Genomic DNA, 25,081 nt, shown 5'->3' with positions numbered 1-25,081 from the left:
CATGTGCAGCAGAGTACTGCAATGGAAGCATGCTGGGCCCATAACCCAGAGGTAGGCAGATTGAAACTATCCTCTGCTATATGCATTTTTTTTAATTAAAGTAATCCAAAACTGGGATTGATATTTTAGCTCTTTTAATTTTACTTAAAGTACAATAACTTTTACCATTTTAATTTGTTTTAATAGTATATTGACAGTATTGTTTTCTTTCAAAAATCCACTTAATAGTATCTCACCTGGCAGGTAAGTAGGAGTTGGGCTAGAGCTGGGGAGGGTCGCTGCTCGGGCACCCCCCTGTCAAGTGAAGGAGATCCAACTGAGGCAGCACAAGGGAACTCTCGAAAGAAGAACAAGGCTAGAGGAAGATCTGAGACAAAGAAATCTGACTTTTACCAGAGCTGACCAGAAGAAAGCACAAACACAGTCCCCCACTACCACAAATAATGCAGTCGAGTTTCCCACATTTGGGGAAATCACAGGGGTCAGCATACACAGAATGCAATGAATGAACCTCACAGAACAATCTTCATGACCTTGGTATCTCCTATGCAAAATAAGTATGATTTGGGATAGGGCTGGGGAGGGCCACTGCTCAGGCACATCTCTGTCAAGTAAAGGAGAATCAACTGAGGCAGCACAAGGGAACTCTCATCTGGGGATAACAACTGCAGGGAGAACACATATTTTCAGATGAACATGGGAGGGCAGAAGGCTGCCTAATACTGAAGCACCCCCAAACAACAAACCAAATGCAACAACTAGTGCAAGCATTCCTGGGGGAAGGCATGCAGCAGATGGATTTGCATATGGTGATGTCATCCAAGCAGTGGGTCAAAGTTGGCTTCAACCCTCGTCTGCATATGAAAAGAGAAAAGGGGCGTGCAGGGCATGGCGGCCTTTTGCGGCGCTTGGATGACCCCTAGTTCGCATTAAACACCTCCACCCTCCTTCGGTGTGGGGCTCATGTTGGCTATGCCCCAGCCCCTGAAGCATTCAAGCTGATTTCTTGCAGCAGTTGGGCACTGTAACAGCTTCAGAGCTGCTCTGTAAGGCAAGTAAAAGGGTGTGGGCCCTGCAGCACTACCTGTAGTTCGCATTGTGCGTTGGAAGGCACAAAGTAAGCAGACGGGAGAAGTCAGGATAGTGCGCAAGGGCATAGAAGGGAGCGGCTCAAGAAAAGAGAAGTGGAAACAGACAGCAAACTAGGCTGGAGAGAGACCTGAGACAAAGAGATCTGAATTATACGAGAGCCGACCAGGGGAAACACAAATTATGCAGTCAAATGTCCCACATTTGGGGAAATCGCAGGAGCAGCACACCCAGAGTGCAATGGGTGAGCCTTGCCCTGGGAGAAGCACCTTCCTGATCATAGTATCTCACCTGGCAGGTAATTAGGAGTTGGGCTAGAGCTGGGGAGGGTCGCTGCTCGGGCACCCCCCTGTCAAGTGAAGGAGATCCAACTAAGGCAGCACAAGGGAACTATCGAAAGAAGAACAAGGCTAGAGGTAAATCTAAGACAAAGAAATCTGACTTTTACCAGAGCTGACCAGAGGAAAGCACAAACACAGTCCCCCACTATCACAAATAATGTAGTCGAGTTTCCCACATTTGGGGGAATCACAGTGGTCAGCATACCCAGAATGCAATGAATGAACCTCACCCTGGGAGAACAATCTTCATGACCATGGTATCTCCTATGCAAAATAAGTATGATTTGGGATAGGGCTGGGGAGGGCCGCTGCTCAGGCACATCTCTGTCAAGTAAAGGAGATTCAACTGAGGCAGCACAAGGGAACTCTCATCTGGGGACAACAACTGCAGGGAGAACACACATTTTCAGATGAACATGGTAGGGCAGAAGGCTGCCTAATACTGAGCACCCCCAAACAACAAACCAAATGCAACAACTAGTGCAAGCATTCCTGGGGGAAGGCCTGCAGCAGATGGATTTGCATATGGTGATGTCATCCAAGCAGTGGGTCAAAGTTGGCTTCAACCCTCATCTGCATATAAAAAGAGAAAAGGGGCGTGCAGGGCATGGCGGCCTTTTGCGGCGCTTGGATGACCTTTAGTTCGCATTAAACACCTCCACCCTCCTTCGGTGTGGGGCTCATGTTGGCTATGCCCCAGCCCCTGAAGCATTCAAGCTGATTTCTTGCAGCAGTTGGGCACTGTAACAGCTTCAGAGCTGCTCTGTAAGGCAAGTAAAAGGGTGTGGGCCCTGCAGCACTACCGGTAGTTCGCATTGTGCGTTGGAAGGCACAAAGTAAGCAGACGGGAGAAGTCAGGATAGTGCGCAAGGGCATAGAAGGGAGCGGCTCAAGAAAAGAGAAGTGGAAACAGACAGCAAACTAGGCTGGAGAGAGACCTGAGACAAAGAGATCTGAATTATACGAGAGCCGACCAGGGGAAACACAAATTATGCAGTCAAGTGTCCCACATTTGGGGAAATCGCAGGAGCAGCACACCCAGAGTGCAATGGGTGAGCCTTGCCCTGGGAGAAGCACCTTCTTGATCATAGTATCTCACCTGGCAGGTAATTAGGAGTTGGGCTAGAGCTGGGGAGGGTCGCTGCTCGGGCACCCCCCTGTCAAGTGAAGGAGATCCAACTGAGGCAGCACAAGGGAACTATCGAAAGAAGAACAAGGCTAGAGGTAGATCTAAGACAAAGAAATCTGACTTTTACCAGAGCTGACCAGAGGAAAGCACAAACACAGTCCCCCACTATCACAAATAATGCAGTCGAGTTTCCCACATTTGGGGAAATCACAGTGGTCAGCATACCCAGAATGCAATGAATGAACCTCACCCTGGGAGAACAATCTTCATGACCATGGTATCTCCTATGCAAAATAAGTATGATTTGGGATAGGGCTGGGGAGGGCCGCTGCTCAGGCACATCTCTGTCAAGTAAAGGAGATTCAACTGAGGCAGCACAAGGGAACTCTCATCTGGGGACAACAACTGCAGGGAGAACACACATTTTCAGATGAACATGGTAGGGCAGAAGGCTGCCTAATACTGAAGCACCCCCAAGCAACAAACCAAATGCAACAACTAGTGCAAACATTCCTGGGGGAAGGCCTGCAGCAGATGGATTTGCATATGGTGATGTCATCCAAGCAGTGAGTCAAAGTTGGCTTCAACCCTCGTCTGCATATGAAAAGAGAAAAGGGGCGTGCAGGGCATGGCGGCCTTTTGCGGCGCTTGGATGACCCCTAGTTCGCATTAAACACCTCCACCCTCCTTCGGTGTGGGGCTCATGTTGGCTTTGCCCCAGCCCCTGAAGCATTCAAGCTGATTTCTTGCAGCAGCTGGGCACTGTAACAGCTCCAGAGCTGCTCTGTAAGGCAAGTAAAAGGATGTGGGCCCTGCAGCACTACCTGTAGTCCGCATTGTGCGTTGGAAGGCACAAATTAAGCAGACGGGAGAAGTCAGGATAGTGCGCAAGGGCATAGAAGGGAGCGGCTCAAGAAAAGAGAAGTGGAAACAGACAGCAAACTAGGCTGGAGAGAGACCTGAGACAAAGAGATCTGAATTATACGAGAGCCGACCAGGGGAAACACAAATTATGCAGTCAAGTGTCCAACATTTGGGGAAACCGCAGGAGCAGCACACCCAGAGTGCAATGGGTGAGCCTTGCCCTGGGAGAAGCACCTTCATGATCATAGTATCTCACCTGGCAGGTAAGTAGGAGTTGCGCTAGAGCTGGGGAGGGTCGCTACTCGGGCACCCCCCTGTCAAGTGAAGGAGATCCAACTGAGGCAGCACAAGGGAACTCTCGAAAGAAGAACAAGGCTAGAGGAAGATCTGAGACAAAGAAATCTGACTTTTACCAGAGCTGACCAGAGGAAAGCACAAACACAGTCCTCCACTACCACAAATAATGCAGTCGAGTTTCCCACATTTGGGGCAATCATAGGGGTCAGCATACCCAGAATGCAATGAATGAACCTCACCCTAGGAGATCAATCTTCATGACCATGGTATCTCCTATGCAAAATAAGTATGATTTGGGATAGGGCTGGGGAGGGCCGCTGCTCAGGCACATCTCTGTCAAGTAAAGGAGATTCAACTGAGGCAGCACAAAAGAACTCTCATCTGGGGACAACAACTGCAGGGAGAACACACATTTTCAGATGAACATGGTAGGGCAGAAGGCTGCCTAATACTGAAGCACCCCCAAACAACAAACCAAATGCAACAACTAGTGCAAGCATTTCTGGGGGAAGGCCTGCAGCAGATGGATTTGCATATGGTGATGTCATCCAAGCAGTGGGTCAAAGTTGCCTTCAACCCTCGTCTGCATATGAAAAGAGAAAAGGGGCGTACAGGGCATGGCAGCCTTTTGCGGCGCTTGGATGACCCCTAGTTCACATTAAACACCTCCACCCTCCTTCGGTGTGGGGCTCATGTTGGCTATGCCCCAGCCCCTGAAGCATTCAAGCTGATTTCTTGCAGCAGCTGGGCACTGTAACAGCTCCAGAGCTGCTCTGTAAGGCAAATAAAAGGGTGTGGGACCTGCAGCACTACCTGTAGTTCGCATTGTGCGTTGGAAGGCACAAAGTAAGCAGACGGGAGAAGTCAGGATAGTGCGCAAGGGCATAGAAGGGAGTGGCTCAAAAAAAGAGAAGTGGAAACAGACAGCAAACTAGGCTATAGAGAGACCTGAGACAAAGAGATCTGAATTATACGAGAGCCGACCAGAGGAAACACAAATTATGCAGTCAAGTGTCCCACATTTGGGGAAATCACAGGAGCAGCACACCCAGAGTGCAATGGGTGAGCCTTGCCCTGGGAGAAGCACCTTCCTGATCATAGTATCTCACCTGGCAGGTAAGTAGGAGTGGGGCTAGAGCTGGGGAGGGTCGCTGCTCGGGCACCCCCCTGTTAAGTGAAGGAGATCCAACTGAGGCAGCACAAGGGAACTCTCGAAAGAAGAACAAAGCTAGAGGAAGATCTGAGACAAAGAAATCTGACTTTTACCAGAGCTGACCAGAGGAAAGCACAAACACAGTCCCCCACTACCACAAATAATGCAGTCGAGTTTCCCACATTTGGGGAAATCACAGGGGTCAGCATACCCAGAATGCAATGAATGAACCTCACCCTGGGAGAACAATCTTCATGACCATGGTATCTCCTATGCAAAATAAGTATGATTTGGGATAGGGCTGGGGAGGGCCGCTGCTCAGGCACATCTCTGTCAAGTAAAGGAGATTCAACTGAGGCAGCACAAGGGAACTCTCATCTGGGGACAACAACTCCAGGGAGAACACATATTTTCAGATGAACATGGGAGGGCAGAAGGTTGCCTAATACTGAAGCACCCCCAAACAACAAACCAAATGCAACAACTTGTGCAAGCATTCCTGGGGGAAGGCCTGCAGCAGATGGATTTGCATATGGTGATGTCATCCAAGCAGTGGGTCAAAGATGGCTTCAACCCTAGTCTGCATATGAAAAGAGAAAAGGGGCGTGCAGGGCATGGCAGCCTTTTGCGGCGCTTGGATGACCCCTAGTTCGCATTAAACACCTCCACCCTCCTTCGGTGTGGGGCTCATGTTGGCTATGCCCCAGCCCCTGAAGCATTCAAGCTGATTTCTTGCAGCAGCTGGGCACTGTAACAGCTCCAGAGCTGATCTGTAAGGCAAGTAAAAGGGTGTGGGCCCTGCAGCACTACCTGTAGTTCGCATTGTGCGTTGGAAGGCACAAATTAAGCAGACGGGAGAAGTCAGGATAGTGCGCAAGGGCATAGAAGGGAGCGGCTCAAGAAAAGAGAAGTGGAAACAGACAGCAAACTAGGCTGGAGAGAGACCTGAGACAAAGAGATCTGAATTATACGAGAGCCGACCAGGGGAAACACAAATTATGCAGTCAAGTTTCCCACATTTGGGGAAATCGCAGGAGCAGCACACCCAGAGTGCAATGGGTGAGCCTTGCCCTGGGAGAAGCACCTTCATGATCATAGTATCTCACCTGGCAGGTAAGTAAGATTTGGTATAGAGCTGGGGAGGGTCGCTGCTCGGGCACCCCCCTGTCAAGTGAAGGAGATCCAACTGAGGCAGCACAAGGAAACTCTCGAAAGAAGAACAAGGCTAGAGGAAGATCTGAGACAAATAAATCTGACTTTTACCAGAGCTGACCAGAGGAAAGAACAAACACAGTCCCCCACTACCACAAATAATGCAGTCGAGATTCCCACATTTGGGGAAATCATAGGGGTCAGCATACCCAGAATGCAATGAATGAACCTCACCCTGGGAGAACAATCGTCATGACCATGGTATCTCCTATGCAAAATAAGTATGATTTGGGATAGGGCTGGGGAGGGCCGCTGCTCAGGCACATCTCTGTCAAGTAAAGGAGATTCAACTGAGGCAGCACAAGGGAACTCTCATCTGGGGACAACAACTGCAGGGAGAACACATATTTTCAGATAAACATGGTAGGGCAGAAGGCTGCCTAATACTGAAGATCCCCAAACAACAAACCAAATGCAACAACTAGTGCAAGCATTCCTGGGGGAAGGCCTGCAGCAGATGGATTTGCATATGGTGATGTCATCCAAGCAGTGGGTCAAAGTTGGCTTCAACCCTCGTCTGCATATGAAAAGAGAAAAGGGGCGTGCAGGGCATGGCGGCCTTTTGCGGCGCTTGGATGACCCCTAGTTCGCATTAAACACCTCCACCCTCCTTCGGTGTGGGGCTCATGTTGGCTATGCCCCAGCCCCTGAAGCATTCAAGCTGATTTCTTGCAGCAGCTGGGCACTGTAACAGCTCCAGAGCTGCTCTGTAAGGCAAGTAAAAGGGCGTGGGCCCTGCAGCACTACCTGTAGTTTGCATTGTGCGTTGGAAGGCACAAAGTAAGCAGACGGGAGAAGTCAGGATAGTGCGCAAGGGCATAGAAGGGAGCGGCTCAAGAAAAGAGAAGTGGAAACAGACAGCAAACTAGGCTGGAGAGAGACCTGAGACAAAGAGATCTGAATTATACGAGAGCCGACCAGGGGAAACACAAATTATGCAGTAAAGTTTCCCACATTTGGGGAAATCACAGGAGCAGCACACCCAGACTGCAATGGGTGAGCCTTGCCCTGGGAGAAGCACCTTCCTGATCATAGTATCTCACCTGGCAGGTAATTAGGAGTTGGGCTAGAGCTGGGGAGGGTCGCTGCTCGGGCACCCCCCTGTCAAGTGAAGGAGATCCAACTGAGGCAGCACAAGGGAACTCTCGAAAGAAGAACAAGGCTAGAGGAAAATCTGAGACAAAGAAATCTGACTTTTACCAGAGCTGACCAGAGGAAAGAACAAACACAGTCCCCCACTACCACAAATAATGCAGTCGAGTTTCCCACATTTGGGGAAATCATACGGGTCAGCATACCCAGAATGCAATGAATGAACCTCACCCTGGGAGAACAATCTTCATGACCATGGTATCTCCTATGCAAAATAAGTATGATTTGGGATAGGGCTGGGGAGGGCCGCTGCTCAGGCACATCTCTGTCAAGTAAAGGAGATTCAACTGAGGCAGCACAAGGGAACTCTCATCTGGGGACAACAACTGCAGGGAGAACACATATTTTCAGATGAACATGGTAGGGCAGAAGGCTGCCTAATACTGAAGCACCCCCAAACAACAAACCAAATGCAACAACTAGTGCAAGCATTCCTGGGGGAAGGCCTGCAGCAGATGGATTTGCATATGGTGATGTCATCCAAGCAGTGAGTCAAAGTTGGCTTCAACCCTCGTCTGCATATGAAAAGAGAAAAGGGGCGTGCAGGGCATGGCGGCCTTTTGCGGCGCTTGGATGACCCCTAGTTCGCATTAAACACCTCCACCCTCCTTCGGTGTGGGGCTCATGTTGCTATGCCCCAGCCCCTGAAGCATTCAAGCTGATTTCTTGCAGCAGCTTGGCACTGTAACAGCTCCAAAGCTGCTCTGTAAGGCAAGTAAAAGGGTGTGGGCCCTGCAGCACTACCTGTAGTTCGCATTGTGCGTTGGAAGGCACAAATTAAGCAGACGGGAGAAGTCAGGATAGTGCGCAAGGGCATAGAAGGGAGCGGCTCAAGAAAAGAGAAGTGGAAACAGACAGCAAACTAGGCTGGAGAGAGACCTGAGACAAAGAGATCTGAATTATACGAGAGCCGACTAGGGGAAACACAAATTATGCAGTCAAGTTTCCCACATTTGGGGAAATCACAGGAGCAGCACACCCAGAGTACAATGGGTGAGCCTTGCCCTGGGAGAAGCACCTTCATGATCATAGTATCTCACCTGGCAGGTAAGTAGGAGTTGGGCTAGAGCTGGGGAGGGTCGCTGCTCGGGCACCCCCCTGTCAAGTGAAGGAGATCCAACTGAGGCAGCACAAGGGAACTCTCGAAAGAAGAACAAGGCTAGAGGAAGATCTGAGACAAAGAAATCTGACTTTTACCAGAGCTGACCAGAGGAAAGCACAAACACAGTCCCTTATTACCACAAATAATGCAGTCCAGTTTCCCACATTTGGTGAAATCACAGGGATCAGCATACCCAGAATGCAATGAATGAACCTCACCCTGGGAGAACAATCTTCATGACCATGGTATCTCCTATGCAAAATAAGTATGATTTGGGATAGGGCTGGGGAGGGCCGCTGCTCAGGCACATCTCTGTCTAGAATTTATAAAGTCTATACATATATATAACGAAATGTCAATATATATATATATAGAACCCAGCGCTCCTATCAAAACGTATCTATTTCACCAATTTGTTGCTTATTTAATCTTTATACATCTATTAATTTTCACCATATATTATAAAATGCTGCTCCCACAGGTAGTACTGTTCTACCAATAATAAACCAAATTTTAAAGATAATCACACTTGTTATCAAGGGAGCGCAAAAAATAAAATATACATGCTCTTTATTTAAAAAAAATATATATAGACAGAAGAAAACCACATTCAATAAAATACAATGGAGTCAACATATATAGGCACCACTATCCATATCTAAATGTAATCAGTATCTATTTCATATTGCCCTTGATGACAACGGAATGTCTATTATAGTGTCCAAAAAATCCTCCTGGATACAGCTGTTGTAATTTAATCGTTACTTTCCAATTGTAATTGATACATTAAATTCCTTCTTGTGGATGAACAGCAACAGTTGTAACCAATGCCTCTTATTTACTGCAGTTAAAGTTCATATGTAACTCACGTGAGTAATGAAAGAAAACAGGGGGAGAGCGCTGTGATGGTTGGTGAAACACAGCGGTATGCTACGACCCCCGTTAACCGTGGCTGGATCTTATTGGCACTCGCGGTCGGGATATTCCTCCCTGCCGTGGGGTAAAGACCTCCTTTTGCTCGGTCTCAAATTGCTTTTTCCCCTTCACCGCTGTCTTTACATCAGACGTCCGCCGTGATGTAGCTCGTTCATGAACGGGCTTATATCTCAGCAATCAGAGTGTTCGGTAGTCACCTACCGTACGCGTTTCTCTGCTGTTATCCAAGAGCGGTTTCGTCAGAGGATACATCAGCAGCCTAGCAGGCTCTTTTTAAAATGCACCGGACCAATAGCATTACTAATTAGTTGATTGGATACATACATGTACTAATTGGATGCATACATGTAATGACTCACATATGGAACAACTTTCTAATTGCAATTGCACATATAAAGGCATTTCATAATATAAAAATAAGCAACATGGTGATTAAAAATAATAATAAAATAAGCAACAAGGTGGTTTAAAAAATAACAGAAAATATATAATCTATATACAGATTAACCTCTAATCTTTCAATCAATACCTCATATCTATAATCACATATACATAATTCAGAGACTCAGCACTAAGGATCCCCATTTACTTATATAAAACCTTTTAGGGTAACATAAATCCATGCCACTACTAAAGCTGCTCTCGTGGCGCAGGGGAAACATCACCTGCACTCTATGCAGCGAGTCCCATGTTCGAATCCAACCCGCTCAGCTTCACATCCATATTATTTATTTACTTTTAATGGGATCATTCTATCAATTCATTTTTACCTTTAATTTTTGTTAATATTATTTCTATTTTTCATTATTTTAAACCCTGGAATAATTACATTGCTGCTTAAACAACAAAAAGAATTGAATAAAAAATAAATATTAAACAGACAATTTAAGGATTCGAAGATTTAAAGATCTAAAGATTTAAAAATTTAAAACAGGGAGGGGGGGGGGGGAGAAGGGAGGGGGGCCTTTTGGGAGAAGGAGGGGAAAAAATAAAAAATAAAAATAAAAAAATATATATATAGAACCAAGAGAAAGTGTAAAAAGAGGATGGAGGAAGAAATCTAATGTTCATCATTACTAGTGGATTTTACTAAAGAACTTTAAAGGAACACACACAACAGGATTATACAGTTTCATCCTAAGAGGAAAGCTGTTCCCAAAATAGCTACTTCTAATAATTTTGTTTATTTATTAAACATACAATAAATGGATATTCAATAAATAATATATTAGGTAAATCAATAGATAAAATCTTCAGAGACTGCCAATGTTGTTCAGTTCGATGCTCTCATTCAGACCATCAGGTGTAAGGGTACCCAAAGAAAAAATCTAAAATGCCTCCCTTGTCAAGTAAAGGAGATTCAACTGAGGCAGCACAAGGGAACTCTCATCTGGGGACAACAACTGCAGGGAGAACACATATTTTCAGATGAACATGGGAGGGCAGAAGGCTGCCTAATACTGAAGCACCCCCAAACAACAAACCAAATGCAACAACTAGTACAAGCATTCCTTGGGGAAGGTCTGCAGAAGATGGATTTGCATACGGTGATGTCAGCCAAGCAGTGGGCCAAAGTTGGCTGGAACCCTCATCTGCATATGAAAAGAGAAAAGGGGTATGCAGGGCATGGCGGCCTTTTGCGGCGCTTGGATGACCCCTAGTTCGCATTAAACACCCCCACCCTACTTCGGTGTGAGGCTCATGTTGGCTATGCCCCAGCCCCTGAAGCATTCAAGCTGATTTCTTGCAGCAGCTGGGCACTGTAACAGCTCCAGAGCTGCTCTGTAAGGCAACTAAAAGGGTGTGGGCCCTGCAGCACTACCTGTAGTTTGCATTGTGCGTTGGAAGGCACAATGTACGCAGACGGGAGAAGTCAGGATAGTGCGCAAGGGCATAGAAGGGAGCGACTCAAGAAAAGAGAAGTGGAAACAGACAGCAAACTAGGCTGGAGAGAGACCTGAGACAAAGAGATCTGAATTATACGAGAGCCGACCAGGGGAAACACAAATTATGCAGTCAAGTTTCCCACATTTGGGGAAATCGCAGGAGCAGCACACACAGAGTGCAATGGGTGAGCCTTGCCCTGGGAGAAGCACCTTCATGATCATAGTATCTCACCTGGCAGGTAAGCAGGAGTTGTGCAAGAGCTGAGGAGGGTCGCTGCTCGGGCACCCCCCTGTCAAGTGAAGGAGATCCAACTGAGGCAGCACAAGAGAACTCTCGAAAGAAGAACAAGGCTAGAGGAAGATCTGAGATAAAGAAATCTGGCTTTTACCAGAGCTGACCAGAGGAAAGCACAAACACAGTCCCCCACTACCACAAATAATGCAGTCGAGTTTCCCACATTTGGGGAAATCACAGGGGTCAGCATACCCAGAATGCAATGAATGAACCTCACCCTGGGAGAACAATCTTCATGACCATGGTATCTCCTATGCAAAATAAGTATGATTTGGGATAGGGCTGGGGAGGGCCGCTGCTCAGGCACATCTCTGTCAAGTAAAGGAGATTCAACTGAGGCAGCACAAGGGAACTCTCATCTGGGGACAACAACTGCAGGGAGAACACATATTTTCAGATGAACATGGGAGGGCAGAAGGCTGCCTAATACTGAAGCACCCCCAAACAACAAACCAAATGCAACAACTAGTACAAGCATTCCTGGGGGAAGGCCTGCAGCAGATGGATTTGCATATGGTGATGTCATCCAAGCAGTGGGTCAAAGTTGGCTTCAACCCTCGTCTGCATATGAAAAGAGAAAAGGGGCGTGCAGGGCATGGCGGCCTTTTGCGGCGCTTGGATGACCCCTAGTTCGCATTATACACCTCCACCCTACTTCGGTGTGGGGCTCATGTTGGCTATGCCCCAGCCCCTGAAGTATTCAAGCTGATTACTTGCAGCAGCTGGGCACTGTAATAGCTCCAGAGCTGCTCTGTAAGGCAAGTAAAAAGGGTGTGGGCCCTGCAGCACTACCTGTAGTTCGCATTGTGCGTTGGAAGGCACAAAGTAAGCAGACGGGAGAAGTCAAGATAGTGCGCAAGGGCATAGAAGGGAGCGGCTCAAGAAAAGAGATGTGGAAACAGACATCAAACTAGGCTGGAGAGAGACCTGAGACAAAGAGATCTGAATTATACGAGAGCCGACCAGGGGAAACACAAATTATGCAGTCAAGTTTCCCACATTTTGGGAAATCGCAGGAGCAGCACACCCAGAGTGCAATGGGTGAGCCTTGCCCTGGGAGAAGCACCTTCATGATCATAGTATCTCACCTGGCAGGTAAGTAGGAGTTGGGCTAGAGCTGGGGAGGGTCGCTGCTCGGGCACCCCCCTGTCAAGTGAAGGAGATCCAACTGAGGCAGCACAAGGGAACTCTCGAAAGAGGAACAAGGCTAGAGGAAGATCTGAGACAAAGAAATCTGACTTTTACCAGAGCTGACCAGAGGAAAGCACAAACACAGTCCCCCACTACCACAAATAATGCAGTCGAGTTTCCCACATTTGGGGAAATCACAGGAGTCAGCATACCCAGAATGCAATGAATGAACCTCACTCTGGGAGAACAATCTTCATGACCATGGTATCTCCTATGCAAAATAAGTATGATTTGGGATAGGGCTGGGGAGGGCCGCTGCTCAGGTACATCTCTGTCAAGTAAAGGAGATTCAACAGAGGCAGCACAAGGGAACTCTCATCTGGGGACAACAACTGCAGGGAGAACACATATTTTCAGATGAACATGGGAGGGCAGAAGGCTGCCTAATACTAAAGCACCCCCAAACTACAAACCAAATGCAACAACTAGTGCAAGCATTCCTGGGGGAAGGCCTGCAGCAGATGGATTTGCATATGGTGATGTCATCCAAGCAGTGGGTCATAGTTGGCTTCAACCCTCATCTGCATATGAAAAGAGAAAAGGGGCGTGCAGGGCATGGCGGCCTTTTGCGGCGCTTGGATGACCCCTAGTTCGCATTAAACACCTCCACCCTCCTTCGGTGTGGGGCTCATGTTGGCTATGCCCCAGCCCCTGAAGCATTCAAGCTGATTTCTTGCAGTAGCTGGGCACTGTAACAGCTCCAGAGCTGCTCTGTAAGGCAAGTAAAAGGGTGTGGGACCTGCAGCACTACCTGTAGTTCGCATTGTGCGTTGGAAGGCACAAAGTAAGCAGACGGGAGAAGTCAGGATAGTGCGCAAGGGCATAGAAGGGAGCGGCTCAAGAAAAGAATAGTGGAAACAGACAGCAAACTAGGCTGGAGAGAGACCTGAGACAAAGAGATCTGAATTATACGAGAGCCGACCAGAGGAAACACAAATTATGCAGTCAAGTGTCCCACATTTGGGGAAATCGCAGGAGCAGCACACCCAGAGTGCAATGGATGAGCCTTGCCCTGGGAGAAGCACCTTCATGATCATAGTATCTCACCTGGCAGGTAAGTAGGAGTTGGGCTAGAGCTGGGGAGGGTCGCTGCTCGGGCACCCCCCTGTCAAGTGAAGGAGATCCAACTGAGGCAGCACAAGGGAACTCTCGAAAGAAGAACAAGGCTAGAGGAAGATCTGAGACAAAGAAATCTGACTTTTACCAGAGCTGACCAGAGGAAAGCACAAACACAGTCACCCACTACCACAAATAATGCAGTTGAGTTTCCCACATTTGGGGAAATCACAGGGGTCAGCATACCCAGAATGCAATGAATGAACCTCACCCTGGGAGAACAATCTTCATGACCATGGTATCTCCTATGCAAAATAAGTATGATTTGGGATAGGGCTGGGGAGGGCCGCTGCTCAGGCATATCTCTGTCAAGACAAGGAGATTCAACTGAGGCAGCACAAGGGAACTCTCATCTGGGGACAACAACTGCAGGGAGAACACATATTTTCAGATGAACATGGGAGGGCAGAAGGCTGCCTAATACTGTAGCACCCCCAAACAACAAACCAAATGCAACAACTAGTGCAAGCATTCCTGGGTGAAGGCCTGCAGCAGATGGATTTGCATATGGTGATGTCATCCAAGCAGTGTGTCAAAGTTGGCTTCAACCCTCGTCTGCATATGAAAAGAGAAAAGGGGCGTGCAGGGCATGGCGGCCTTTTGCGGCACTTGGATGACCCCTAGTTCGTATTAAACACCTCCACCCTCCTTCGGTGTGGGGCTCATGTTGGCTATGCCCCAGCCCCTGAAGCATTCAAGCTGATTTCTTGCAGCAGCTGGGCACTGTAACAGCTCCAGAGCTGCTCTGTAAAGCATGTAAAAGGGTGTGGGTCCTGCAGCAAAACCTGTAGTATGCATTGTGCGTTGGAAGGCACAAAGTAAGCAGACGGGAGAGGTCAGGATAGTGCGCAAGGGCATAGAAGGGAGCGGCTCAAGAAAAGAGAAGTGGAAACAGACAGCAAACAAAGCTGGAGAGAGACCTGAGACAAAGAGATCTGAATTATACGAGAGCCGACCAGGGGAAACACAAATTATGCAGTCAAGTTTCCCACATTTGGGGAAATCGCAGGAGCAGCACACCCAGAGTGCAATGGGTGAGCCTTGCCCTGGGAGAAGCACCTTCCTGATCATAGTATCTCACCTGGCAGGTAAGTAGGAGTTGGGCTAGAGCTGGGGAGGGTCGCTGCTCGGGCACCCCCCTGTCAAGTGAAGGAGATCCAACTGAGGCAGCACAAAGGAACTATCGAAAGAAGAACAAGGCTAGAGGAAGATCTGAGACAAAGAAATCTGACTTTTACCAGAGCTGACCAGAGGAAAGCACAAACACAGTCCCCCACTACCACAAATAATGCAGTCGAGTTTCCCACATTTGGGGAAATCACAGGGGTCAGCATACCCAGAATGCAATGAATGAACCTCACCCTGGGAGAACAATCTTCATGACCATGGTATCTCCTATGCAAAATAAGTATGATTTGGGATAGGGCTGGGGAGGGCCGCTGCTCAGGCACATCTCTGTCAAGTAAAGGAGATTCAACTGAGGCAGCACAAGGGAACTCTCATCTGGGGACAACAACTGCAGGGAGAACACATATTTTCAGATGAACATGGGAGGGCAGAAGGCTGCCTAATACTGAAGCACCCCCAAACAACAAACCAAATGCAACAACTAGTGCAAGCATTCCTGGGGGAAGGCCTGCAGAAGACGGATTTGTATACAGTGATGTCATCCAAGCAGTGGGCCAAAGTTGGCTGGAACCCTCATCTGTATATGAAAAGAGAAAAGGGGTATGCAGGGCATGTCGGCCTTTTGCGGCGCTTGGATGACCCTTAGTACGCATTAAACACCCCCACCCTCCTTCGGTGTGGGGCTCATGTTGGCAATGCCCCAGCCCCTGAAGCATTCAAGCTAATTTCTTGCAGCAGCTTGGCACTGTAACAGCTCCTGAGCTGCTCTGTAAGGCAAGTAAAAGTGTATGGGCCCTGCAGCACTACCTGTAGTTCGCATTGTGCGTTGGAAGGCACAAAGTAAGCAGACAGGAGGAGAAGTCAGGATAGTGCACAAGGGTATAGAAGGGAGTGGCTCAAAAAAAGAGAAGTGGAAACAGACAGCAAACTAGGCTGGAGAGAGACCTGAGACAAAGAGATCTGAATTATATGAAAACCGACCAGTGGAAACACAAATTATGCAGTCAAGTGTCCCACATTTGGGGAACTCGCAGTAGCAGCACACCCAGAGTGCAATGGGTGAGCCTTGCCCTGGGAGAAGCACCTTCCTGATCATAGTATCTCACCTGGCAGGTAAGTAGGAGTTGGGCTAGAGTTGGGAAGGGTCGCTGCTCGGGCACCTCCCTGTCAAGTGAAGGAGATCCAACTGAGGCAGCACAAGGGAACTATCGAAAGAAGAACAAGGCTAGAGGAAGATCTGAGACAAAGAAATCTGACTTTTACCAGAGCTGACCAGAGGAAAGCACAAACACAGTCCCCCACTACCACAAATAATGCAGTCAAGTTTCCCACATTTGGGGAAATCACAGGGGTCAGCATACCCAGAATGCAATGAATGAACCTCACCCTGGGAGAACAATCTTCATGACCATGGTATCTCCTATGCAAAATAAGTATGATTTGGGATAGGGCTGGGGAGGGCCGCTGCTCAGGCACATCTCTGTCAAGTAAAGGAGATTCAACTGAGGCAGCACAAGGGAACTCTCATCTGGGGACAACAACTGCAGGGAGAACACACATTTTCAGATGAACATGGTAGGGCAGAAGGCTGCCTAATACTGAAGCACCCCCAAACAACAAACCAAATGCAACAACTAGTGCAAGCATTCCTGGGGGAAGGCCTGCAGCAGATGGATTTGCATATGGTGATGTCATCCAAGCAGTGGGTCAAAGTTGGCTTCAACCCTCGTCTGCATATGAAAAGAAAAAAGGGATGTGCAGGGCATGGCGGCCTTTTGTGGCGCTTGGATGACCCCTAATTCGCATTAAACATCTCCACCCTCCTTCGGTGTGGGGCTCATGTTGGCTATGCCCCAGCCCCTGAAGCATTCAAGCTGATTTCTTGCAGCAGCTGGGCACTGTAACAGCTCCAGAGCTGCTCTGTAAAGCATGTAAAAGGGTGTGGGTCCTGCAGCACTACCTGTAGTATGCATTGTGCGTTGGAAGGCACAAAGTAAGCAGACGGGAGAGGTCAGGATAGTGCGCAAGGGCATAGAAGGGTGCGGCTCAAGAAAAGAGAAGTGGAAACAGACAGCAAACTAGGCTGGAGAGAGACCTGAGACAAATAGATCTGAATTATACGAGAGCCGACCAGGGGAAACACAAATTATTCAGTCAAGTTTCCCACATTTGGGGAAATCGCAGGAGCAGCACACCCAGAGTGCAATGGATGAGCCTTGCCCTGGGAGAAGCACCTTCATGTTCATAGTATCTCACCTGGCAGGTAAGTAGGAGTTGGGCTAGAGCTGGGGAGGGTCGCTGCTCGGGCACCCCCCTGTCAAGTGAAGGAGATCCAACTGAGGCAGCACAAGGGAACTCTCGAAAGAAGAACAAGGCTAGAGGAAGATCTGAGACAAAGAAATCTGACTTTTACCAGAGCTGACCAGAGGAAAGCACAAACACAGTCACCCACTACCACAAATAATGCAGTTGAGTTTCCCACATTTGGGGAAATCACAGGGGTCAGCATACCCAGAATGCAATGAATGAACCTCACCCTGGGAGAACAATCTTCATGACCATGGTATCTCCTATGCAAAATAAGTATGATTTGGGATAGGGCTGGGGAGGGCCGCTGCTCAGGCATATCTCTGTCAAGTAAAGGAGATTCAACTGAGGCAGCACAAGGGAACTCTCATCTGGGGACAACTGCAGGGAGAACACATATTTTCAGATGAACATGGGAGGGCAGAAGGCTGCCTAATACTGAAGCACCCCCAAACAACAAACCAAATGCAACAACTAGTGCAAGCATTCCTGGGTGAAGGCCTGCAGCAGATGGATTTGCATATGGTGATGTCATCCAAGCAGTGTGTCAAAGTTGGCTTCAACACTCGTCTGCATATGAAAAGAGAAAAGGGGCGTGCAGGGCATGGCGGCCTTTTGCGGCACTTGGATGACCCCTAGTTCGTATTAAACACCTCCACCCTCCTTCGGTGTGGGGCTCATGTTGGCTATGCCCCAGCCCCTGAAGCATTCAAGCTGATTTCTTTCAGCAGCTGGGCACTGTAACAGCTCCAGAGCTGCTCTGTAAAGCATGTAAAAGGGTGTGGGTCCTGCAGCAAAACCTGTAGTATGCATTGTGCGTTGGAAGGCACAAAGTAAGCAGACGGGAGAGGTCAGGATAGTGCGCAAGGGCATAGAAGGGAGCGGCTCAAGAAAAGAGAAGTGGAAACAGACAGCAAACTAAGCTGGAGAGAGACCTGAGACAAAGAGATCTGAATTATACGAGAGCCGACCAGCGGAAACACAAATTATGCAGTCAAGTTTCCCACATTTGGGGAAATCGCAGGAGCAGCACACCCAGAGTGCAATGGGTGAGCCTTGCCCTGGGAGAAGCACCTTCCTGATCATAGTATCTCACCTGGCAGGTAAGTAGGAGTTGGGCTAGAGCTGGGGAGGGTCGCTGCTCGGGCACCCCCCTGTCAAGTGAAGGAGATCCAACTGAGGCAGCACAAAGGAACTATCGAAAGAAGAACAAGGCTAGAGGAAGATCTGAGACAAAGAAATCTGACTTTTACCAGAGCTGACCAGAGGAAAGCACAAACACAGTCCCCCACTACCACAAATAATGCAGTCGAGTTTCCCACATTTGGGGAAATCACAGGGGTCAGCATACCCAGAATGCAATGAATGAACCTCACCCTGGGAGAACAATCTTCATGACCATGGTATCTCCTATGCAAAATAAGGATGATTTGGGATAGGGCTGGGGAGGGCCGCTGCTCAGGCACATCTCTGTCAAGTAAAGGAGATTCAACTGAGGCAGCACAAGGGAACTCTCATCTGGGGACAACAACTGCAGGGAGAACACATATTTTCAGATGAACATGGGAGGGCAGAAGGCTGCCTAATACTGAAGCACCCCCAAACAACAAACCAAATGCAACATCTAGTGCAAGCATTCCTCGGGGAAGGCCTGCAGAAGACGGATTTGTATACAGTGATGTCATCAAAGCAGTGGGCCAAAGTTGGCTGGAACCCTCATCTGCATATGAAAATAGAAAAGGGGTATGCAGGGCATGGCGGCCTTTTGCGGCGCTTGGATGGCCCTTAGTTCGCATTAAACACCACCACCCTCCTTCGGTGTGGGGCTCATGTTGGCAATGCCCCAGCCCCTGAAGCATTCAAGCTAATTTCTTGCAGCAGCTTGGCACTGTAACAGCTCCAGAGCTGCTCTGTAAGGCAAGTAAAAGTGTATGGGCCCTGCAGCACTACCTGTAGTTCGCATTGTGCGTTGGAAGGCACAAAGTAAGCAGACAGGAGGAGAAGTCAGGATAGTGCACAAGGGTATAGAAGGGAGGGGCTCAAAAAAAGAGAAGTGGAAACAGACAGCAAACTAGGCTGGAGAGAGACCTGAGACAAAGAGATCTGAATTATATGAAAGCCGACCAGTGGAAACACAAATTATGCAGTCAAGTGTCCCACATTTGGGGAAATCGCAGGAGCAGCACACCCAGAGTGCAATGGGTGAGCCTTGCCCTGGGAGAAGCACCTTCCTGATCATAGTATCTCACCTGGCAGGTAAGTAGGAGTTGGGCTAGAGTTGGGGAGGGTCGCTGCTCGGGCACCCCCCTGTCAAGTGAAGGAGATCCAACTGAGGCAGCACAAGGGAACTCTCGAAAGAAGAACAAGGCTAGAGGAAGATCTGAGACAAAGAAATCTGACTTTTACCAGAGCTGACCAGAGGAAAGCACAAACACAGTCCCCCACTACCAGAAATAATGCAGTCGAGTTTCCCACATTTGGGGAAATCACAGGGGTCAGCATACCCAGAATGCAATGAATGAACCTCACCCTGGGAGAACAATCTTCATGACCATGGTATCTCCTATGCAAAATAAGTATAATTTGGGATAGGGCTGGGGAGGGCCGCTGCTCAGGCACATCTCTGTCAAGTAAAGGAGATTCAACTGAGGCAGCACAAGGGAACTCTCATCTGGGGACAACAACTGCAGGGAGAACACATATTTTCAGATGAACATGGGAGGGCAGAAGGCTGCCTAATACTGAAGCACCCCCAAACAACAAACCAAATGCAACAACTAGTGCAAGCATTCCTGGGGGAAGGCCTGCAGCAGATGGATTTGCATATGGTGATGTCATCCAAGCAGTGGGTCAAAGTTGGCTTCAACCCTCGTCTGCATATGACAAGAAAAAAGGGATGTGCAGGGCATGGCGGCCTTTTGTGGCGCTTGGATGACCCCTAATTCGCATTAAACATCTCCACCCTCCTTCGGTGTGGGGCTCATGTTGGCTATGCCCCAGCCCCTGAAGCATTCAAGCTGATTTCTTGCAGCAGCTGGGCACTGTAACAGCTCCAGAGCTGCTCTGTAAAGCATGTAAAAGGGTGTGGGTCCTGCAGCACTACCTGTAGTATGCATTGTGCGTTGGAAGGCACAAAGTAAGCAGACGGGAGAGGTCAGGATAGTGCGCAAGGGCATAGAAGGGTGCGGCTCAAGAAAAGAGAAGTGGAAACAGACAGCAAACTAGGCTGGAGAGAGACCTGAGACAAAGAGATCTGAATTATACGAGAGCCGACCAGGGGAAACACAAATTATTCAGTCAAGTTTCCCACATTTGGGGAAATCGCAGGAGCAGCACACCCAGAGTGCAATGGGTGAGCCTTGCCCTGGGAGAAGCACCTTCATGATCATAGTATCTCACCTGGCAGGTAAGTAGGAGTTGGGCTAGAGCTGGGGAGGGTCGCTGCTCAAGCACCCCCCTGTCAAGTGAAGGAGATCCAACTGAGGCAGCACAAGGGAACTCTCATCTGGGGACAACAACTGCAGGGAGAACACATATTTTCAGATGAACATGGGAGGGCAGAAGGCTGCCTAATACTGATGCACCCCCAAACAACAAACCAAATGCAACAACTAGTGCAAGCATTCCTGGGGGAAGGCCTGCAGAAGACGGATTTGTATACAGTGATGTCATCCAAGCAGTGGGCCAAAGTTGGCTGGAACCCTCATCTGCATATGAAAAGAGAAAAGGGGTATGCAGGGCATGGCGGCCTTTTGCGGCGCTTGGATGACCCTTAGTTCGCATTAAACACCCCCACCCTCCTTCGGTGTGGGGCTCATGTTGGCAATGACCCAGCCCCTTAAGCATTCAAGCTAATTTCTTGCAGCAGCTTGGCACTGTAACAGCTCCAGAGCTGCTCTGTAAGGCAAGTAAAAGGGTGTGGGCCCTGCAGCACTACCTGTAGTTCGCATTGTGCGTTGGAAGGCACAAAGTAAGCAGACAGGAGGAGAAGTCAGGATAGTGCACAAGGGTATAGAAGGGAGGGGCTCTAAAAAAAAAAAAGAAGTGGAAACAGACAGCAAACTAGGCTGGAGAGAGACCTGAGACAAAGAGATCTGAATAATATGAAAGCCGACCAGGGGAAACACAAATTATGCAGTCAAGTGTCCCACATTTGGGGAAATCGCAGGAGCAGCACACCCAGAGTGCAATGGGTGAGCCTTGCCCTGGGAGAAGCACCTTCATGATCATAGTATCTCACCTGGCAGGTAAGTAGGAGTTGGGCTAGAGCTGGGGAGGGTCGCTGCTCAAGCACCCCCCTGTCAAGTGAAGGAGATCCAACTGAGGCAGCACAAGGGAACTCTCATCTGGGGACAACAACTGCAGGGAGAACACATATTTTCAGATGAACATGGGAGGGCAGAAGGCTGCCTAATACTGATGCACCCCCAAACAACAAACCAAATGCAACAACTAGTGCAAGCATTCCTGGGGGAAGGCCTGCAGAAGACGGATTTGTATACAGTGATGTCATCCAAGCAGTGGGCCAAAGTTGGCTGGAACCCTCATCTGCATATGAAAAGAGAAAAGGGGTATGCAGGGCATGGCGGCCTTTTGCGGCGCTTGGATGACCCTTAGTTCGCATTAAAAACCCCAACCCTCCTTCGGTGTGGGGCTCATGTTGGCAATGACCCAGCCCCTTAAGCATTCAAGCTAATTTCTTGCAGCAGCTTGGCACTGTAACAGCTCCAGAGCTGCTCTGTAAGGCAAGTAAAAGGGTGTGGGCCCTGCAGCACTACCTGTAGTTCGCATTGTGCGTTGGAAGGCACAAAGTAAGCAGACAGGAGGAGAAGTCAGGATAGTGCACAAGGGTATAGAAGGGAGGGGCTCTAAAAAAAAAAAAGAAGTGGAAACAGACAGCAAACTAGGCTGGAGAGAGACCTGAGACAAAGAGATCTGAATAATATGAAAGCCGACCAGGGGAAACACAAATTATGCAGTCAAGTGTCCCACATTTGGGGAAATCGCAGGAGCAGCACACCCAGAGTGCAATGGGTGAGCCTTGCCCTGGGAGAAGCACCTTCATGATCATAGTATCTCACCTGGCAGGTAAGTAGGAGTTGGGCTAGAGCTGGGGAGGGTCGCTGCTCAAGCACCCCCCTGTCAAGTGAAGGAGATCCAACTGAGGCAGCACAAAGGAACTATCGAAAGAAGAACAAGGCTAGAGGAAGATCTGAGACAAAGAAATCTGACTTTTACCAGAGGTGACCAGAGGAAAGCACAAACACAGTCCCCCACTACCACAAATAATGCAGTCAAGTTTCCCACATTTGGGGAAATCACAGGGGTCAGCATACCCAGAATGCAATGAATGAACCTCACCCTGGGAGAACAATCTTCATGACCATGGTATCTCCTATGCAAAATAAGTATGATTTGGGATAGGGCTGGGGAGGGCCGCTGCTCAGGCACATCTCTGTCAAGTAAAGGAGATTCAACTGAGGCAGCACAAGGGAACTCTCATCTGGGGACAACAACTGCAGGGAGAACACATATTTTCAGATGAACATGGGAGGGCAGAAGGCTGCCTAATACTGAAGCACCCCCAAACAACAAACCAAATGCAACAACTAGTGCAAGCATTCCTGGGGGAAGGCCTGCAGCAGATGGATTTGCATATGGTGATGTCATCCAAGCAGTGGGTCAAAGTTGGCTTTAACCCTCGTCTGCATATGACAAGAAAAAAGGGATGTGCAGGGCATGGCGGCCTTTTGTGGCGCTTGGATGACCCCTAATTCGCATTAAACATCTCCACCCTCCTTCGGTGTGGGGCTCATGTTGGCTATGCCCCAGCCCCTGAAGCATTCAAGCTGATTTCTTGCAGCAGCTGGGCACTGTAACAGCTCCAGAGCTGCTCTGTAAAGCATGTAAAAGGGTGTGGGTCCTGCAGCACTACCTGTAGTATGCATTGTGCGTTGGAAGGCACAAAGTAAGCAGACGGGAGAGGTCAGGATAGTGCGCAAGGGCATAGAAGGGTGCGGCTCAAGAAAAGAGAAGTGGAAACAGACAGCAAACTAGGCTGGAGAGAGACCTGAGACAAAGAGATCTGAATTATACGAGAGCCGACCAGGGGAAACACAAATTATTCAGTCAAGTTTCCCACATTTGGGGAAATCGCAGGAGCAGCACACCCAGAGTGCAATGGGTGAGCCTTGCCCTGGGAGAAGCACCTTCATGATCATAGTATCTCACCTGGCAGGTAAGTAGGAGTTGGGCTAGAGCTGGGGAGGGTCGCTGCTCAAGCACCCCCCTGTCAAGTGAAGGAGATCCAACTGAGGCAGCACAAGGGAACTCTCATCTGGGGACAACAACTGCAGGGAGAACACATATTTTCAGATGAACATGGGAGGGCAGAAGGCTGCCTAATACTGATGCACCCCCAAACAACAAACCAAATGCAACAACTAGTGCAAGCATTCCTGGGGGAAGGCCTGCAGAAGACGGATTTGTATACAGTGATGTCATCCAAGCAGTGGGCCAAAGTTGGCTGGAACCCTCATCTGCATATGAAAAGAGAAAAGGGGTATGCAGGGCATGGCGGCCTTTTGCGGCGCTTGGATGACCCTTAGTTCGCATTAAACACCTCCACCCTCCTTCGGTGTGGGGCTCATGTTGGCTATGCCCCAGCCCCTGAAGCATTCAAGCTGATTTCTTGCAGCAGCTGGGCACTGTAACAGCTCCAGAGCTGCTCTGTAAGGCAAGTAAAAGGGTGTGGGCCTTGCAGCACTACCTGTAGTTCGCATTGTGCGTTGGAAGGCACAAAGTAAGCAGACGGGAGAAGTCAGGATAGTGCGCAAGGGCATAAAAGGGAGCGGCTCAAGAAAAGAATAGTGGAAACAGACAGCAAACTAGGCTGGAGAGAGACCTGAGACAAAGAGATCTGAATTATACGAGAGCCGACCAGAGGAAACACAAATTATGCAGTCAAGTGTCCCACATTTGGGGAAATCGCAGGAGCAGCACACCCAGAGTGCAATGGATGAGCCTTGCCCTGGGAGAAGCACCTTCATGATCATAGTATCTCACCTGGCAGGTAAGTAGGAGTTGGGCTAGAGCTGGGGAGGGTCGCTGCTCAAGCACCCCCCTGTCAAGTGAAGGAGATCCAACTGAGGCAGCACAAGGGAACTCTCATCTGGGGACAACAACTGCAGGGAGAACACATATTTTCAGATGAACATGGGAGGGCAGAAGGCTGCCTAATACTGATGCACCCCCAAACAACAAACCAAATGCAACAACTAGTGCAAGCATTCCTGGGTGAAGGCCTGCAGCAGATGGATTTGCATATGGTGATGTCATCCAAGCAGTGTGTCAAAGTTGGCTTCCACCCTCGTCTGCATATGAAAAGAGAAAAGGGGCGTGCAGGGCATGGTGGCCTTTTGCGGCACTTGGATGACCCCTAGTTCGTATTAAACACCTCCACCCTCCTTCGGTGTGGGGCTCATGTTGGCTATGCCCCAGCCCCTGAAGCATTCAAGCTGATTTCTTGCAGCAGCTGGGCACTGTAATAGCTCCAGAGCTGCTCTGTAAAGCATGTAAAAGGGTGTGGGTCCTGCAGCAAAACCTGTAGTATGCTGTCAGAGACGGTTTTGTTTGTGTCCCCGGAGGGGGCGCTAGTGGGTCAGTGGAGGTAGGTGGAATGAAGTGAGGAGGCTGTACTGGGTTTCTGCGCATGTGCACAATGTAGATTTATTAATAACAGAAAAGTCCAGATAATAATGCAGCAGAAAGTAAACAAACGAATGCAATGGAAATGACAATGGTAACGGCAATGGTAATAGTATGGTTTGAAACTGAAAGTCTATGGCAGAGTTTGTAGCATGGAAATGAAACCGGAATGGTTA

The 25,081-nt window shown here is 48.9% G+C and overlaps 36 non-coding genes and 1 pseudogene across 36 annotated transcripts; all 37 read right to left on the bottom strand.

The window, feature by feature from the left end:
* Positions 1-403: 403 nt before the first annotated feature.
* On the bottom strand, positions 404-561 carry LOC135038260 (U1 spliceosomal RNA). The gene has a single exon (XR_010232648.1). It is a non-coding gene; the product is annotated as a U1 spliceosomal RNA (small nuclear RNA).
* Positions 562-1,232: 671 nt separating this feature from the next.
* Positions 1,233-1,395, bottom strand: LOC135038245 (U1 spliceosomal RNA). The gene has a single exon (XR_010232634.1). It is a non-coding gene; the product is annotated as a U1 spliceosomal RNA (small nuclear RNA).
* A 152-nt stretch (positions 1,396-1,547) lies between these two features.
* On the bottom strand, positions 1,548-1,711 carry LOC135038194 (U1 spliceosomal RNA). Its single transcript, XR_010232586.1, has one exon. It is a non-coding gene; the product is annotated as a U1 spliceosomal RNA (small nuclear RNA).
* A 670-nt stretch (positions 1,712-2,381) lies between these two features.
* Positions 2,382-2,544, bottom strand: LOC135038235 (U1 spliceosomal RNA). Its single transcript, XR_010232627.1, has one exon. It is a non-coding gene; the product is annotated as a U1 spliceosomal RNA (small nuclear RNA).
* A 152-nt stretch (positions 2,545-2,696) lies between these two features.
* On the bottom strand, positions 2,697-2,860 carry LOC135038303 (U1 spliceosomal RNA). Its single transcript, XR_010232688.1, has one exon. It is a non-coding gene; the product is annotated as a U1 spliceosomal RNA (small nuclear RNA).
* A 671-nt stretch (positions 2,861-3,531) lies between these two features.
* LOC135038258 (U1 spliceosomal RNA) lies at positions 3,532-3,694 on the bottom strand. The gene has a single exon (XR_010232646.1). It is a non-coding gene; the product is annotated as a U1 spliceosomal RNA (small nuclear RNA).
* A 152-nt stretch (positions 3,695-3,846) lies between these two features.
* LOC135038184 (U1 spliceosomal RNA) lies at positions 3,847-4,010 on the bottom strand. The gene has a single exon (XR_010232576.1). It is a non-coding gene; the product is annotated as a U1 spliceosomal RNA (small nuclear RNA).
* A 671-nt stretch (positions 4,011-4,681) lies between these two features.
* On the bottom strand, positions 4,682-4,844 carry LOC135038222 (U1 spliceosomal RNA). The gene has a single exon (XR_010232614.1). It is a non-coding gene; the product is annotated as a U1 spliceosomal RNA (small nuclear RNA).
* A 152-nt stretch (positions 4,845-4,996) lies between these two features.
* Positions 4,997-5,160, bottom strand: LOC135038280 (U1 spliceosomal RNA). The gene has a single exon (XR_010232665.1). It is a non-coding gene; the product is annotated as a U1 spliceosomal RNA (small nuclear RNA).
* Positions 5,161-5,831: 671 nt separating this feature from the next.
* LOC135038204 (U1 spliceosomal RNA) lies at positions 5,832-5,994 on the bottom strand. Its single transcript, XR_010232596.1, has one exon. It is a non-coding gene; the product is annotated as a U1 spliceosomal RNA (small nuclear RNA).
* Positions 5,995-6,146: 152 nt separating this feature from the next.
* LOC135038188 (U1 spliceosomal RNA) lies at positions 6,147-6,310 on the bottom strand. Its single transcript, XR_010232580.1, has one exon. It is a non-coding gene; the product is annotated as a U1 spliceosomal RNA (small nuclear RNA).
* A 670-nt stretch (positions 6,311-6,980) lies between these two features.
* Positions 6,981-7,143, bottom strand: LOC135038265 (U1 spliceosomal RNA). The gene has a single exon (XR_010232651.1). It is a non-coding gene; the product is annotated as a U1 spliceosomal RNA (small nuclear RNA).
* Positions 7,144-7,295: 152 nt separating this feature from the next.
* LOC135038190 (U1 spliceosomal RNA) lies at positions 7,296-7,459 on the bottom strand. Its single transcript, XR_010232582.1, has one exon. It is a non-coding gene; the product is annotated as a U1 spliceosomal RNA (small nuclear RNA).
* A 698-nt stretch (positions 7,460-8,157) lies between these two features.
* LOC135038243 (U1 spliceosomal RNA) lies at positions 8,158-8,292 on the bottom strand (annotated as a pseudogene).
* Positions 8,293-8,444: 152 nt separating this feature from the next.
* On the bottom strand, positions 8,445-8,608 carry LOC135038198 (U1 spliceosomal RNA). Its single transcript, XR_010232590.1, has one exon. It is a non-coding gene; the product is annotated as a U1 spliceosomal RNA (small nuclear RNA).
* A 2,637-nt stretch (positions 8,609-11,245) lies between these two features.
* LOC135038250 (U1 spliceosomal RNA) lies at positions 11,246-11,408 on the bottom strand. The gene has a single exon (XR_010232639.1). It is a non-coding gene; the product is annotated as a U1 spliceosomal RNA (small nuclear RNA).
* A 152-nt stretch (positions 11,409-11,560) lies between these two features.
* LOC135038278 (U1 spliceosomal RNA) lies at positions 11,561-11,724 on the bottom strand. Its single transcript, XR_010232664.1, has one exon. It is a non-coding gene; the product is annotated as a U1 spliceosomal RNA (small nuclear RNA).
* A 672-nt stretch (positions 11,725-12,396) lies between these two features.
* LOC135038221 (U1 spliceosomal RNA) lies at positions 12,397-12,559 on the bottom strand. Its single transcript, XR_010232613.1, has one exon. It is a non-coding gene; the product is annotated as a U1 spliceosomal RNA (small nuclear RNA).
* Positions 12,560-12,711: 152 nt separating this feature from the next.
* Positions 12,712-12,875, bottom strand: LOC135038186 (U1 spliceosomal RNA). The gene has a single exon (XR_010232578.1). It is a non-coding gene; the product is annotated as a U1 spliceosomal RNA (small nuclear RNA).
* A 671-nt stretch (positions 12,876-13,546) lies between these two features.
* On the bottom strand, positions 13,547-13,709 carry LOC135038211 (U1 spliceosomal RNA). The gene has a single exon (XR_010232603.1). It is a non-coding gene; the product is annotated as a U1 spliceosomal RNA (small nuclear RNA).
* A 152-nt stretch (positions 13,710-13,861) lies between these two features.
* Positions 13,862-14,025, bottom strand: LOC135038293 (U1 spliceosomal RNA). Its single transcript, XR_010232678.1, has one exon. It is a non-coding gene; the product is annotated as a U1 spliceosomal RNA (small nuclear RNA).
* A 671-nt stretch (positions 14,026-14,696) lies between these two features.
* On the bottom strand, positions 14,697-14,859 carry LOC135038212 (U1 spliceosomal RNA). The gene has a single exon (XR_010232604.1). It is a non-coding gene; the product is annotated as a U1 spliceosomal RNA (small nuclear RNA).
* Positions 14,860-15,011: 152 nt separating this feature from the next.
* Positions 15,012-15,175, bottom strand: LOC135038277 (U1 spliceosomal RNA). The gene has a single exon (XR_010232663.1). It is a non-coding gene; the product is annotated as a U1 spliceosomal RNA (small nuclear RNA).
* A 674-nt stretch (positions 15,176-15,849) lies between these two features.
* On the bottom strand, positions 15,850-16,012 carry LOC135038253 (U1 spliceosomal RNA). Its single transcript, XR_010232642.1, has one exon. It is a non-coding gene; the product is annotated as a U1 spliceosomal RNA (small nuclear RNA).
* A 152-nt stretch (positions 16,013-16,164) lies between these two features.
* On the bottom strand, positions 16,165-16,328 carry LOC135038289 (U1 spliceosomal RNA). Its single transcript, XR_010232674.1, has one exon. It is a non-coding gene; the product is annotated as a U1 spliceosomal RNA (small nuclear RNA).
* A 671-nt stretch (positions 16,329-16,999) lies between these two features.
* LOC135038230 (U1 spliceosomal RNA) lies at positions 17,000-17,162 on the bottom strand. Its single transcript, XR_010232622.1, has one exon. It is a non-coding gene; the product is annotated as a U1 spliceosomal RNA (small nuclear RNA).
* Positions 17,163-17,314: 152 nt separating this feature from the next.
* Positions 17,315-17,478, bottom strand: LOC135038292 (U1 spliceosomal RNA). The gene has a single exon (XR_010232677.1). It is a non-coding gene; the product is annotated as a U1 spliceosomal RNA (small nuclear RNA).
* A 668-nt stretch (positions 17,479-18,146) lies between these two features.
* Positions 18,147-18,309, bottom strand: LOC135038215 (U1 spliceosomal RNA). The gene has a single exon (XR_010232607.1). It is a non-coding gene; the product is annotated as a U1 spliceosomal RNA (small nuclear RNA).
* Positions 18,310-18,461: 152 nt separating this feature from the next.
* Positions 18,462-18,625, bottom strand: LOC135038295 (U1 spliceosomal RNA). The gene has a single exon (XR_010232680.1). It is a non-coding gene; the product is annotated as a U1 spliceosomal RNA (small nuclear RNA).
* A 674-nt stretch (positions 18,626-19,299) lies between these two features.
* LOC135038225 (U1 spliceosomal RNA) lies at positions 19,300-19,462 on the bottom strand. Its single transcript, XR_010232617.1, has one exon. It is a non-coding gene; the product is annotated as a U1 spliceosomal RNA (small nuclear RNA).
* Positions 19,463-19,614: 152 nt separating this feature from the next.
* On the bottom strand, positions 19,615-19,778 carry LOC135038283 (U1 spliceosomal RNA). The gene has a single exon (XR_010232668.1). It is a non-coding gene; the product is annotated as a U1 spliceosomal RNA (small nuclear RNA).
* A 671-nt stretch (positions 19,779-20,449) lies between these two features.
* Positions 20,450-20,612, bottom strand: LOC135038209 (U1 spliceosomal RNA). Its single transcript, XR_010232601.1, has one exon. It is a non-coding gene; the product is annotated as a U1 spliceosomal RNA (small nuclear RNA).
* A 678-nt stretch (positions 20,613-21,290) lies between these two features.
* LOC135038214 (U1 spliceosomal RNA) lies at positions 21,291-21,453 on the bottom strand. The gene has a single exon (XR_010232606.1). It is a non-coding gene; the product is annotated as a U1 spliceosomal RNA (small nuclear RNA).
* A 678-nt stretch (positions 21,454-22,131) lies between these two features.
* LOC135038213 (U1 spliceosomal RNA) lies at positions 22,132-22,294 on the bottom strand. The gene has a single exon (XR_010232605.1). It is a non-coding gene; the product is annotated as a U1 spliceosomal RNA (small nuclear RNA).
* Positions 22,295-22,446: 152 nt separating this feature from the next.
* LOC135038288 (U1 spliceosomal RNA) lies at positions 22,447-22,610 on the bottom strand. Its single transcript, XR_010232673.1, has one exon. It is a non-coding gene; the product is annotated as a U1 spliceosomal RNA (small nuclear RNA).
* Positions 22,611-23,281: 671 nt separating this feature from the next.
* Positions 23,282-23,444, bottom strand: LOC135038208 (U1 spliceosomal RNA). The gene has a single exon (XR_010232600.1). It is a non-coding gene; the product is annotated as a U1 spliceosomal RNA (small nuclear RNA).
* A 671-nt stretch (positions 23,445-24,115) lies between these two features.
* Positions 24,116-24,278, bottom strand: LOC135038210 (U1 spliceosomal RNA). The gene has a single exon (XR_010232602.1). It is a non-coding gene; the product is annotated as a U1 spliceosomal RNA (small nuclear RNA).
* Between the last annotated feature and the right edge of the window lie 803 nt (positions 24,279-25,081).

Source organism: Pseudophryne corroboree, unplaced genomic scaffold (assembly GCF_028390025.1).
Source record: "Pseudophryne corroboree isolate aPseCor3 unplaced genomic scaffold, aPseCor3.hap2 scaffold_705, whole genome shotgun sequence".
Classification (NCBI taxonomy): domain Eukaryota; kingdom Metazoa; phylum Chordata; class Amphibia; order Anura; family Myobatrachidae; genus Pseudophryne; species Pseudophryne corroboree.
The sequence above is the reverse complement of the archived record's forward strand: the minus strand, read 5'-3'. Positions and strand labels throughout refer to the sequence as shown.